The sequence below is a fragment of the Ostrea edulis genome, chromosome 5, assembly GCF_947568905.1.
Source record: "Ostrea edulis chromosome 5, xbOstEdul1.1, whole genome shotgun sequence".
In the NCBI taxonomy this organism is placed as follows: domain Eukaryota; kingdom Metazoa; phylum Mollusca; class Bivalvia; order Ostreida; family Ostreidae; genus Ostrea; species Ostrea edulis.
Genome location: NC_079168.1, coordinates 41,681,497 through 41,696,553, shown reverse-complemented (window position 1 = coordinate 41,696,553; position 15,057 = coordinate 41,681,497). Strand labels below are relative to the sequence as shown.

The following is a 15,057-nucleotide window of genomic DNA, read 5'->3' as shown; positions in this document are numbered from 1 at the left end:
ATGAAGTATGTAGGGATACATGTCAAATATACAGATTTATTGATATTAATGCAAAATTATAAGAAAATCCTGTGATGATATTGTGTTGGTTGAAGGCTGTTTTAAATAGAGCAAATCACATTGTGTATTCCTTTCTTTTTTTTTCATGCCAACATTGACTAAAATAAACCAACTTTGATAAATGTATTTTGATATATCTAAGAAATGTTTATATAAATTTCTAATGGCTTCCATACCTATTGGTTAAGGCACTTGCTTTGCACTCAAGAGGTCCAGGTTTGATTCTCAATCCTGGCACGCTGTCAAACCTAAGATATGTAGCATTTGTAGTGACTATTCCTTCACCAAGAACAGAAGTGAAAGTCACGAGTCGTCTGGATATGACCTTTGAAAAATTCCGGGAGATCCTTGTTATGGGAGTTGTTAGCTTGATATGGAGCCCTTTACTTCTGCTATAGGTGGCATAAAATAATAATGTCTCTACATGGTAAAAAAAAAAATCTCAAATGGGACTTAAACTATGTACAAATAAAACAAAATTATAGGATTTTTGTTCATAAGAAATTGGGACATATTTGTGGAAAGTTCTTCGTAAGACATTTGTTAATTTGCTTAGACATTTTTTCTTCATTAGAAAGAATGTGTTTGCAAATGAGAATGTTAAAAGAAAAAAACAAATGTATATATTTTCAAAATATATTCTAGTTCATAATAAAATCATTAATTATAGACAGTTGATAGCAGGTGATCAGTTTCTGATGTCATTGTCTTTGCCAAGACATTGGATTAACTATGGATGAACCATTTGTAGGTCAAAAGGTCAAGGTCACCAGATCTTAATGATATTTTGTATACCTGCAATAAAATCTCACAAGGAGAGACTCCATGACTGGAGAATTATCCCTATTGTTTTTTTTATGTCAAAGTTCAAGGTCTCTTGGTCACATGTATTGCAGATATTATCTTGAATTACATTTGAGATTTATTGATGAAAAATCAAGTGAAAAGTCTATAATCATAAACACTCGACCTTTTTGTAGAATAAACCTCGATTTTTTTAATGCCCCACCATGAAATGGCTGAGGCATAATGTGTTGCCCTTCCGTCATAATTTCTGTTCATTATCTCTGCTATAATTCAGCTGAAAATTGGTATAAATAGATACATGAACATCATGAGAATATCCTGGTCAAGTTCTTATTTGCTTCCATCTTTGCTAGCCCAGGGTTTTCGGTCTTTTCTGCTCCTGGAGTTGAGTGGACCATAAGCCTTTTGGCTAGCAAGATGATTTGTTTCTGGTTGAGAAATTCTTGACACTTAGAAAATTTCAAACAGTTCACAATTTCCATTCATTAGCACAGTCATACATGGACATTTTGAAATTTGTATAATTTAGTTCAGCCCAAAAATTTGGGATATAGATATATGAGAATACACAGGTCAAGTTACTACATGGTTCCGGTTCAATAATTTTTTGCAGAATTAGGCCCCTGAGTAGGACTAAGAAAATTTTAATCAATTCACAGTTTCTGCTCATTATCTCATTCATATGTCGATATTTTGAATTGAAAATAGACACATCCTGAAAATATGCAGGTCAAGTATGATTTAGGTTCAGGTCGAATAATTTTGAGGCACTTGGACATAGAACATTTTAAACAATTCACAGTTTCTGCTTATTTTCTCATTCATACATGGACATTTTGAATTGAAATTTGATAAGAATTTTGGCACCATCAGTTAATGAACCTGACTTTGTCAACAGGAAGGGATTTCATAGCCTCAATGTCCAGGTAATAAAAGTTATTTATCTGCTCTTTTAATGTAATTTGAATTTTTTTTATTTTTTGTAAAACCTAAATGTCACATTATTGAGAACAGATAAATGAATAAAATTGCAATTTAACATGTATATCTATTAGATGGTGTGTGATCCAGCTTTTCGAGTGACCTCACTTTGTGCCAGATGGCCTGGGATTCAAGAATTTTTAGAAATTCCCATCTTTGCCAACAGTTTGAAAATGGTATTTTCATTTCCTGGATTATCAAATTATAACCATCATAAGTATGCTAGCTGACAAATATTTCCTAGTCTCTAACACTTACTATATGAATTTTTTGCTTACTGCATTTAATACATGTACATGTATGTATATTTTTGCCTTTCTAGTGTTGCATGATGGTATTTTGGTTGGAGATTCTGGGTACCCTCTCACAAGATACTTGATGACACCCTATCTGACACCTTCAACCCAATCTGAGGAGAGGTTCAATACCAGTCTTTGCAGAACTCATGTTCTGATTGAGCAGACTTTTGGCATCACAAAAAGAAGGTTTCAAGCACTCCATGTGGGTTTCAGAGTTTCCCCAGACCAGGCGGTAGAGTACATCACGGCCTGTGTTATTCTCCACAATTTGGGAATTGAAAGAGGTGATATTTGTGTCCAGCAGAATTGCGCAGACATTGAGGTGGTCGTAGGCATTCAACAGTATGTGCAGGAACTAGGACGTGACCGTAAAGAGAGCAACAATCACACAAGGGTTCTTTTAAAGGATATATACTGTGTATAACCTTGAACTGTCTTTTTTGTGATTTAATGAAAACACAGTAAAGTTGTAAGTGAAAATATCGATTTAATATTCATCTCATTTAATTATGACTACAGCTACTTATAAATACAACTTTAACAAACGGCCCATTGGCCACATCACTCACTTACCGTAATGAACAATATCAACAATGACTCAAAACAACTGTAATCAACGCAGTATGATTAGATTTTTCAAACGGTAATTTGTAAATTTATGGCAAAAGATATAATTCTATTTCTAAAATCATTTTATCTTATAAAGTATGGGACCAGATAATCCACTATATCCACCTGTCATATAATCCAGTATAGATTACATGTACCTGTGTTTGTCAGATAATCCACTATATCTACCTGTCTGATACCTAATATTGCTTGAGGTAGCTCCATCTTATGTGAATTGTGACATCACAGGAGGATGGAGCTACCTAAAATGTAATTCAAATTCATAATTATTCCTAGTTAAGGAAGTTAGCTCCTGAGCTTTTGGGTACAACTGCGCAGGATGCTACAACTAAGTATTCACTGGTTCAATACTGATACCATTGGTGCAAATATATTACACATCTATTGCTGAACTCTATCCAGTTGAAATTTTTTGTGAATTTGTCAATTCAAATTTTGAAAGGGTTTGACAGGGACTATATTTTGTGGTGGAAGGATTCACTAATCAAAAAGTTCTAATTCTGCATGATATTACAGTTTTTGTTTCATCCCATATACATGTATCATCTATTTTTGTACCCCTATACATGTATTTCAGTTTTAAAATTTATGATACAGGTAGTGAGGCTTGGAACTAGTTCAAATGTTGTAATTTTATTAACTTGGTTGATATATTTTTCCAAACAGTACACCAATTCTTCAAAACGTTTTAATTAATTTACTCGAAATTTTGTACAAAAATTCAGTATTTTTGCCAATAATTCAAAAATTTGATCTCCAACCCCCACTTTTTTTAGTTGCATTTTATATTGGAAGACCAGACCTTGAAAATTATGTAAAATTTTAGAAATTGACATAACTCCTAATATGTCCTTTTAAACTCTCAATTTTGATATCATGAAGTTTTTCGTACATTGAGTGCAAAAAGGTCATTATTTATTTTCTTTACTAGTATTAATTTCTTTTTTCGTCTATAGTGTTAGGGAACATGATTATGTATCTATTTTATATCTTTTTTAGTGTTGACACTAACAGAAAAATCAAGTTTAATTGAATGAATTTTAAGTGCAAAAAGGTCACGTTTAGAACACTATAGCTCAATAACTAGCGCTGTGACCCCAGTTTTTCTTTTTAATTTCCTAATTCTCCTTCAATATAGAAATCAAAAATACACTTCCCAAAAAATTGACATTACTCCAAATGTTTATAGAGACTGATTCATGATTTTCCCAAAATTTTTCTGCTAATTCGACAGAGGGAGCGTTATGGTCTGGGGTGGAATTACAACACACGGAATGACCCCTTTGGTAATAATGGGGGCAATTCAACCGGCATATGCTACCGTGATGAGATTGTACGTCAGCACATAAATCCATTCATTCACAACAACCAGCGTACATATAACATCATTCTGCAGCAGGACAACGCACGACCGCACATCGCAAGTGTTGTTATCTATCTACCGCAGGAAAACGTGAATGTGCTACCCTGCTTTACGATGTCACCGGATTTATCGCCTATAGAACGTGTTTGGGATGAAATGAACAACGTTTACGTCAAGAGCCAAACCCCCTGTTACGTTGGACGCGTTCTTTATTACGCATATGGCGGAACATTCCCCAGGCATTTTTGCATAACTCGATTCGTTCAATGCATCGTAGATGTAAGACTGGTGCAAATGACCGTCATACAGGCTATTAAACTTGTGAAACGTTTTTGCAATTGACTTATTTTCCGTGGCTGTTCGTAGCAACGATAATGGACATGATCCGTGATTTGATGTTTGATTGATTTTATATTGTTTAAAGTCCCTCTCGAGAATTTTCCACTCATATGGACTATATGACTCATCATTGCTGGTGAAGGGCGGCAAAATTTAGGCCTTTGCTCGGCGCTTAATCCCGTGGGGATCCGGGTTAGAATAGGTCCTCAGTATCCCCTTGATTGTCGTATTTATAGATTCATATACAAAATATTATGTTGCATTATGTATATCATTATTTAATATAATGCATTGTCTTTCACTTGAAACATCAAAGCGTCCTCAGTATCCCTTGCTTGTCATAAGAGGCGACTAAATGGGGCGGTCCTTCGAATGAGACCGCAAAAACCGAGGTCCCGTGTCACAGCAGGTGTGGCACGATAAAGATCCCTCCCTGCTAAATGGCCATAAGCGCCGAGCAAGGCCTAAATTTTGCAGCCCTTCACCGGCAGTGGTGACGGCTCCATATGAGGGAAATATTCTCGAGAGGGACGTAAAACAATATTCAATCAATCGATCAATCAATCAACAGTCTTTGAGCAGAGGAGGATCTTTATCGTACCACACCTGCTGTGACACCGGGCCTCGATTTTTGCGGTCTCATCCGAAGGACCGCCCCATTTAGTCGCCTCTTATGACAAGCAAGGGATACTGAGGACGCTTTGATGTTTCAAGTGAAAGACAATGCATTATATTAAATAATGATATACATAATGCAACATAATATTTTGTATATGAATCTATAAATAAAATTACTGAACTACAATTTCTTTTTCCCGCTAGTATAAGTTCTTTTGTGTCTATAAGTACTCCCCAGATCATGCTAAATCCATCTGTATATTATAAATGATGTCACAAATTATAACGGCAAAAAATGTATTCAGTCCTTGGTTCGCCGTTGTATTTTACATGCCTTTTCTAATCAGTTGACACTAAGACTTTATATAAATCTCAGGGTTGTGGAAACTTGACAGTTGGTTATAGAAAGCTATCTCTAAGATAATCAGTCAATGCTGGGTATCATAGATACCAACTTAATTCACCTTTTATGATTAGCAATGCCCACGTATAAGATGCTTGACAAATATCCATTTACAAATGCTAATAATCGTTGAGATATGTTTTACCTAGCTTTTATGTCCCGAATAGTATTTGTCCCAAACAAATATTTGCGACTCTATTTCACTGGGTGGTAATTCACATTCCTGCATTGGTCTGTTATTACGAGACATATGTCACGAAGTAAGTTATTTATGTCTTTTGCACTACTGTAATGAAAATATTATATGTTGAGTCTCGTCACAATTAGGCTATCATAATGAAAAGCAATTACATATATCATTCAAATATGGAATCCAGTTTAGGTTACTATGTGTCATATGGGCCCAGGATAGATAGGTTAGACGAAAGTAGTACAATATGGACAGAGTCCAAGGTCAATATAACTTTTATATACGGGGTTAATATTAACCGTATATAGCCATTATTGACCTGTGTTTCGATCAAGAAAAATGAAATATTAAAGTAAAATGATTTCTTTTTATCCAAGGTTCGTGGGGATCCGGGTTAGAATATGTCCCCAGTACTCCTTGCTTGTCATAAGAGGCGACTAAATGGGGCGGTCCTTCGGATGAGATCGCAAAAACCGAAGTCCCGTGTCACAGCAGGTGTGGCACGATACAGATCCCTCCCTGCTCAAAGGCCATAAGCGCCGAACTTAGGCCTAAATTTTTGCAGCCCTTCACCGGCAGTGGTGACGTCCCCAAATGAGTGAAATATTCTCGAGAGAGACGTTACACAATATTCAATCTTTTTATTCAAATGATATTATAGGCCTCCACTGTCCATTGTTCTTCATCCATTTTCGCGCGCATTTCTGTAGTCGCATCCTTTTGGTGTCAAATGGAGCTTGGGCCCTTAACGTCATACAGGAGAAGAAGGCGTTCTAAGTTTCACCTTTCGTTGTGAACATTTTACAAGGAAATATGTTCAAAGCAAATCGCTATAGATGGAACTAAGACCGAGAGCTTCCTTGAACTCAAAAAGCTTGCGCGCCCTTCGACATAAAAAAAAACACCCTTGACTCCATTGCGTCATTATGTTTTTGGGAGGTTTTTCTTTGTATGTTCGTTGTTTATTCGTTTAATCATTTTCATTTTGTGATATTTTGGGAGGTTTTTCTTTGTATGTTCGTTGTTTATTCGTTTAATCATTTTCATTTTGGGAGGTTTTTCTTTGTATGTTCGTTGTTTATTCGTTTAATCATTTTCATTTTGTGATATTTTGGGAGGTTTTTCTTTGTATGTTCGTTGTTTATTCGTTTAATCATTTTCATTTTGGGAGGTTTTTCTTTGTATGTTCGTTGTTTATTCGTTTAATCATTTTCATTTTGTGATATTTTGGGAGGTTTTTCTTTGTATGTTCGTTGTTTATTCGTTTAATTATTTTCATGTTGTATTATTTTTATCATTTTTGTTCTTTTTCATTGGTGTATTTTAGTTGTATTTGTGTGTGTACATATATTTGTATACGCATGATCAAGCAAGCTACTGATAAACAAGCTGATGTCTTTATACAGGGTTTATTTTGTATTTCTTATTGGAGATATATCACTGTTCGTATTCTTCACCTTTCATTTGAAGACAAATGTGAATGCATTTTTCAGAACACGATATATTACAATCCAAAGAATGAGACGGCAAAAAAAAAAGTGCAACAGATCCTATTATCGATACGCGTCGCGAACAAATAGTGAAAAGTTCCAGGAAAGATTCCGCGAAAATATGTCGATCACTTGGTAAGTTTGTTTGTTTCTTTTCATTTTACTTCACTTTTTGTTGGTCTTCTTTGGTTTAATTCAAGAAAAGATATTCTGTGTGGTTTATTTGGAGGAGGGTCCAATTTCCTGACAGATGAACTGTGGGTCTTTTACTTTGGTTCCTTTCTCTGTCCCTTGTTAGTTGGATACGTCTTTTTCTGAAGGTAGCCAGGAGCTCAATGTTCTATTTTTCTACAGGTGTAGCATACATTTTTCGCCGTATTACTATTAAATGTAAAGAAAACAAAAGACCTGTGGTGAAGTGATCAAGACGTATAAGGTGAAGATAAATATATCGCAATTCCCTTTTTAAAATGAAATTTGGTGTTGGTTTTACTACTTAAATAAGGATGACTTTGCCTTAAAGCTATCATGTTATAAATCGCGACACCACCTTACTTTTTTATTCAATGAAAGGTGAATAACGAACAGTAATCAATCTCATAACTCCTATAAGCAATACAAAAGAGTTGGGCTAACACAGACCCCTGGACACACCAGAGGTGGGATCAGGTGCCTAGGAGGAGTAAGCATCCCCTGTCGACCGGTCACACCCACCGTGAGCCCTATATCTTGATCAGGTAAACGGAGCAACCCGCAGTCAAAATCGGTGTGCCAAGAACGGTCTAACTATCGGTATGACACACTTCAGACAGCATTTGACCCAATGATAGGTTTTATTGGCCAACTAAATCGTTATAATGACCATAGAATTTGCGAAATGCCAACTTTAAACGAGACTGTTAAAACCCTATCACCATCAACTTGTTTGTCAGTAGCCTGCCTCGATTTGATAACTGATCATACGCAGAACAAGATATTGCGTATGGAATCAGTTGAGAGATATGAACACCATATACAGGTGATAAAGGAAGTTGATACATAAATATGGGAAGTTGACGATGGAGAAGCTGAAATCATCCGGTTTGTCATAAAGTTGAGTTGTTAGTTTGCCGTTGATATCTACTTTCAATAAAATATCTAAGTATGAAGCAGAAGTGGACGACTCTGTGATGTCTTTTATTTCAAGTTCACAGGAATATATCGAATCGACATATGAATGAAAGTTATTGATATCACATAATCTGTTCTCAGCGATTTCCATTTCGTTTTCCTGATATGATTTGAAAAACAGAAGCCCCACGTCGTACAAAGCGTTGACACTGTACAGAACTCTTACTGCTACGGCCCTGAGCGGTAAGCATAGGTTTAATTTTGCGATGCTTTCCACCTCTGGTATATCCAGGGTCTGTGTTTGCCTTACTCTTAATTTATATTCTTAATGAAGGGTAGACGAAATAACCGGGACTGCAATTTTTTAGTTCAGCTTTCCGTATCAGCATCAGGGATTTGGTTTTCCAGTATTCTTTCACAAGATTCTGGAAATGTTTTAAATCAGGTAGATATTTTGTATATAAAGAAACCATATTTAATCATCAATAATACGTATTAAAGAGTTGCCCAAATGACGCATGGTTTTCATAATTTCTTTTTCTAAAGAGTTTCGAAATGTCCACTATTTTCGGAAACGTTTTATAGATCAGAAACATTAAATATTTTGTAATATACCAACAAATAAATGATATTAAAAAGGGGAAGAAAGTGTGTCGAACTTATTCTAAATATATAAATAAAAATTTCATAAAATGATCCCCATGGCAAATGAAGATGTTTCAATATATCTGCTTAGCAAACAATGCTTTGTAAAGCCAAAAAGATTGAACATGTTAACAATATGATTAAAAAAAACATCTAGAGGTCGTAAACATAAGGGTAAATTTGAGCAATAAAAGAATTTCTGGTAAACTGATTTCTTGTAATCTGTGGCAAGCCTTCAGAGCCAGGAAATTGGAAATTCAAAGGAATATCTATTTCTTATCGAGTGTGGGTCCATTTTTAAGCCCGTTCTTTTATTCCTACTTATGTAGTAATATTTGTCTTGAAATTTAATTTCATACATGTATGTTTCCGTAGGATATAGCTAATATTTCATCACTAAGTGACATTCACTTTATATTTTGGAAACTTGTGTACAAATTAAAATGATAGTCAAGTTTATTTTAGAAGTTTATGTTCATGAAATGTACAATCTTGAATGAATCAATCTCCAGAATCAATTTGTTTAACTTTCTGAAAACACAATTCATAAAAGCAATTGCACATTTCTTCAGATTTAAGAAATGAAGCATCAAATTCTATACTTTCATGCATTTTCAAGAAAAATAGAACACAACAAAAACTTGTCACAATTTTTATATATCCCATGTACATGTAACAAGTCGCGGAGGGTATAATATTATTTATCTGCCCCCTTTTCAGTCCTGTCTCCTCTTAAATGGTTCAACAGAATGTCATGAAACTTTGTAGTTAGTAAGTACATGTGCATACTCTGGATGTGCATGTTTGCAGAGAATTCTTTTTAAATTTTATTTTTGAGAGTTATGTCCCTTTTGAACAAAGACATTGTGCCAAAATGCACTATTTGGTGCAACTTGCGGATAATGTGAGAGCATTTTAACTAATACTCAGGTGACCGATAAGGCCGGTGGGCCTCTTGTTATTTTGTATATATTTTTTTTATTGTCAAGATTTTTAAACAAGGCATCCAAATCAATATTTTATTCTCCGGCTGCTTCACGCCTCTTTGTAGCCTATAATGAATAATTGACGTGAGTAATTATCGAAGACACTATTTAACATAAATTTCGAGATTTCTAATCCATTGTACTGAATTCCATCTGTTTCTACAAAGCAGATTTTTTGGGGGAATTTCAACTGACACAAATCTATTTAATTTTCAAAAGAGATGAATACGTACTAGAAAACCATTTCCTGACTGAGTTTTCGGTAATGACAGATATCATTCAGCTGAAAAGACCAGAAATATGTAATAATCAAATAACAAACATTCATATATAACACCGTGTTGATATAAAATTAGAGAAATTCCAAAAGTTTACTAGAAATGGCGCCATGGATCTATAGTTTCATGAGTTTTGTCTTTCTGGAGATCGTGAATGTCGCTTTTTGCAAGAACTTTCATCTTGGACTAATGATGTTACGGGGGAATAGAAATTGGGCTAGCTACGAACTGCAAGCCAGTGCCATATCTATAGCCGTAGAAAACGCCCGAAGAGACGGTCATTTCCTGAACCACACGTTTACGTGAGTAATTCTCTAATTTTTCAAGAATCGTACGTAATAAAAATATGATACAAATTCATTTAGCATCAATGTACAGATGGAAGTTGAAAGAACTCCTGAATATTTTCGGTTTTAGGGGAAAAAATCATCGGCGTGTTATCTGCTTATTACAGGGTAGAAAATGCTTAAGTCTTCGTTAATAGAAAACAACCGAATCTATGTGGCAAAAAATTACTAATAGGCTTGGATTAGGTGCGTCAAGGAGGGAACAAAACTTGCGCAATACCCCTGATTTACATTAAATAATCTTAATTTCATTTCAAATTTTTAAAGTGTCCCCAGAGTGTGTTCTTTTTAATTTTAATTCATGTTTGTTTTTGTATTGGGACTAACTTTGTACCGACATATTTCAGAAAGTGACAAAATACCGACACCCGTTTTCAACACAGGTAACCATGGTAACTTTGCGAACCCTACTGAAATATTTTGACAAACTCTGATACCCGAAGAGATATCAACGCCAATTACGTAAAAGTCGAGCACCTGGAAGCACCGATAGTAAATTCGAAACAATTACATATAACGGGACATCAATTTTTATATCGAGATATCGTGAGTTTCGAAAGATCGAAAGCAAGACAAGAATTTTCTTATCTATATAAACAGAAAATTGTGACCGCGAAATTACGAGAGAAATTTTGAGCCATTGAAAGTTTAAGTAATGTTTATATTCACTAGTGTTTCACCTAATTAATTCTATTTGATTTTCGGAGTCATTTGTCAATGATGCGAAGAGCAGTTGTCAATATTCGGCACAATGATAATCCACGATTCGGGGGAGGGGAGGGGAGGGGAGGGGGTGGGTGGCTCGTGTTGGTGCCGAAATTTGAAAACGTTAGGTATCCATTTTCCTTGATCTGAAATATTTCTTTGTCGTTTTAAGAGATTTAAATAAAACTGAGTGTTAACTGTTAATCCGAAATATTTGACAGTGAATCATCACAGTAATCCAACAGGAAAAAAAACCTTCGAATATTTCATTCAATACAAAAAATCATCACCACCTGTCAATGCTGATCCATAAAGCGTTCTCCGTTTCTATTTGTGGTTGTTGCAGGTATCAGTAAAAATCAACTAATCAGTACATACCGTTGCAACACTGTCAATCTAAAAGAGTTAAGTGATACTGTAGGAACAATTACTCGGTCTCTTACAAACGAATGAGAAGATAAAAGCAGTACTTGAACAAATCATGACAATAGTTTAAAACCACTATCCTCACTAACATAACATATTTATATGAGGTTGTTTGTTAGTTGTTTTACGTCCCGTGGATAATTTTTCGCCCATATTAATAAGGCCTCGCCAGCTGTAGGTGAAGCACCACAAATTTAGACATATGTCTAGCACTCAGGGCCGTAACAGTGAGGGTTCCTCATTGTGAAAACACCTGCCGCGACACGGGACCTCGGTTTTTGAGGTCATATCCGAAAAACCCGTTTTTGTGTAAAGCAATGTTAATAGATATGTAGATATGATCTGTTTTAGTGTGAGATCACGTTTTGTGTAACGTTAATAGAGATGATCCGTTTTAGTGTGAATCACGTTTTGTTTAATGTTAATAGAGATGATCCGTTTTTATGTGAGATCACTTTTTGTGTAATGTTAATAGAGATGATCCGTTTTAGTGTGAGATCACGTTTTGTGTATAGCAATGTTAATAGAGATGATCCGTTTTAGTGCGAGATCACGTTTTGTGTAAAGTAATGCTAATAAAGATGATCTGTGTTAGTATAGGATCGCGTTTTGTGTAATGTTAATAGAGATGATCCGTTTTAGTGTGAGATCACGTTTTGTGTAAAGCAATGTTAATAGAGATGATCCGTTTAAGTGTGGGATCGCGTTTTGTGTAAAGCAATGTTAATAGAGATTATCTGTTTTAGTGTGAGATCGCCTTTTGTGTAATGTTAATAGAGATGATCTGCTTTAGTGTGAGATCGCGTTTTGTGTAATGTTAATAGAGATGATCTGTTTTAGTGTGAGATCACGTTTTGTGTAAAGCAATGTTAAAAGAGATGATCTGTTTTAGTGTGAGATCGCCTTTTGTGTAATGTTAATAGAGATGGTCTGTTTTAGTGTGAGATCGCGTTTTGTGTAATGTTAATAGAGATGATCTGTTTTAGTGTGAGATCACGTTTTGTGTAAAGCAATGTTAAAAGAGATGATCTGTTTTAGTGTGAGATCGCCTTTTGTGTAATGTTAATAGAGATGATCTGTTTTAGTGTGAGATCGCGTTTTGTGTAATGTTAATAGAGATTATCTGTTTTAGTGTGGGATCGTGTTTTGTGTAAAGCAATGTTAGTAGAGATGATCTGTTTTAGTGTGGGATCGCGTTTTGTGTAATGTTTATAGAGATGATCCGTTTTAGTGTGAGATCACGTTTTGTGTAATGTTAATAGAGATGATCCGTTTTAGTGTGAGATCACGTTTTGTGTAAAGCAATGTTAATAGAGATTATCTGTTTTAGTGTGAGATCATGTTTTGTGTAATGTTAATAGAGATGATCCGTTTTAGTGTGAGATCACGTTTTGTGTATAGCAATGTTAATAGAGATGATCCGTTTTAGTGTGAGATCACGTTTTGTGTAATGTTAATAGAGATGATCTGTTTTAGTGTGATATCACGTTTTGTGTAAAGCAATGTTAATAGAGATTATCTGTTTTAGTGTGAGATCGCGTTTTGTGTAAAGCAATGTTAATAGAGATGATCTGTTTTAGTGTGGGATCGCGTTTTGTGAGTGACATGTCACAGTCAGCGGGGGAGACCGTCCGTATGATCACGGAAGATAAAGTTGACCTGCTTCTCGGCCACCCTTCATCAAAACGTAAGATATATATTTGTACTACATACAGACTTGATATACAGCTAATTCGAAAATTTTAAGTTCATGAAACCGCAATCAAACAGAAAATTCTACTTTTCAAGAGTCCGGAAATCCACGTTTAAATCGACCGATTTTAGGTTTTGCAGTAACCGGATATAATTATTATATTGCTGGCTAGCGTCGTAAGGCTTCCTTTAGCTGTTCGACACTCTGTCAAAGACCATAATAGCATACTTGATAAGTTAACTTCTCTGCTTGTTGGACCCTCCTTTTTTTGGGCTTCCAATTCCTGATGGCGTTTCTGTTGAGCAGCAAATCTTCTGGATTTGCTTCACTTCCTTTCTGGCTTCTTTGATCATTTTAAGTTTATACTGTCAAATCAATTTTATGTCTTGTTGTGATAGTATATTAGGAAAGATTCTTTGGTTAGTAGTGTTGAGTTTGGACCATATCTCAATATATGGTCAAACTGACCGAGGACGAATTTAGGAAGCTTAGTATGCTTCATAACAGATATTGTTTGTACAATAACTTCAGCAGTAGTATTCCAATACTACCTCTTGAGATTTGGTCTTTCATCATTCTGCACAGTAGATAGCTTTAAAAGGTTTGAAATATAATTTGAAGAAGAGGCATAACAATTTTTTCAACAGAATCATCTGGTCCAGGAGTTATGAATAGAACCTTATCATTCATGTCAAGTGCGGTATTAAATAGTGTCTCTTTTCCTGTGGTGAATGCAATCCCTGCCTCTACATCATTTGCTGCTTTCTGTAGGAAAGGTGAAGACAACGAACAGTTATCAATCTCATAACTCCCACAAAAAATACAAAATAAAGAGTTGGGCAAACACTGATCCCTGGATATACCAGAGATGGGATCGGGTGCCTAGGAAGAATTATTCGGAGTCAAATTCAGTGTGCCAAGAACGGACTACCAATCGAATGAAGTCAACTGAAATTTTGTATTGATCATTCATTTTAAGAATGTATCCTATTTCCTCTAACAACCCCCATAATGGTGCACCAATAAAACTGGAATTCAGTCCAAGAGGTTTTGTAACAGCTATGTACAAAATTTCCTTTGAGTGAAGTGTAACAGCCTTGAGTAAATCATTTTCCTTACAATGTACTAAATAAAGGAACACTGGAATGCCATTATGATGGAAGTAAACTGAAAAAACCAGGTTAAAATAATTGTGTTTGAAGCATAAAATGATGTTTTTCTCCTCCTTTTACTGTAAATGGGTTTTCCATGACAAACTTACCCCATTTGTTCATCCTCCCCGACTGTAAATACCTTACTCGTTGTTCTCAGCAATCGTAGAGTTCTACTTCCATTTCTGTGGTGTTTCCTTAATTCTGAAAGGACTACAGACCCAATATTCTTTCCATCCTTATATTTCATTTAAAATTTTTTGATACTTGCCTGCCTCACATGAATCCGCGATGCAACTAATAACTTGTTTTTCTCGGCAAGTTTTTTTCACTTCTCTCAGAGAGCTTTTCTTCATGTTTTGCTGATGATGCTGTTTGTGTTGGAATTGAAAATTGACCGTTAAGCAATGCACTTTTTCTTTCTCTTAATTTTTCCTTTGATGATTTTATATTTTTGTGGATTTTGCATATGACTGCATCGGAATTTATGTTTTGGTTCCAGCTGACAAAGCTTGTAACAACATTGTCTTTGTAAG

At 35.2% G+C, this 15,057-nt stretch overlaps 1 pseudogene; it reads left to right on the top strand.

Annotated features, from left to right (window-relative positions):
• Positions 1–1,769: 1,769 nt before the first annotated feature.
• On the top strand, positions 1,770–2,603 carry LOC125649059 (putative nuclease HARBI1; annotated as a pseudogene).
• Positions 2,604–15,057: the final 12,454 nt, after the last annotated feature.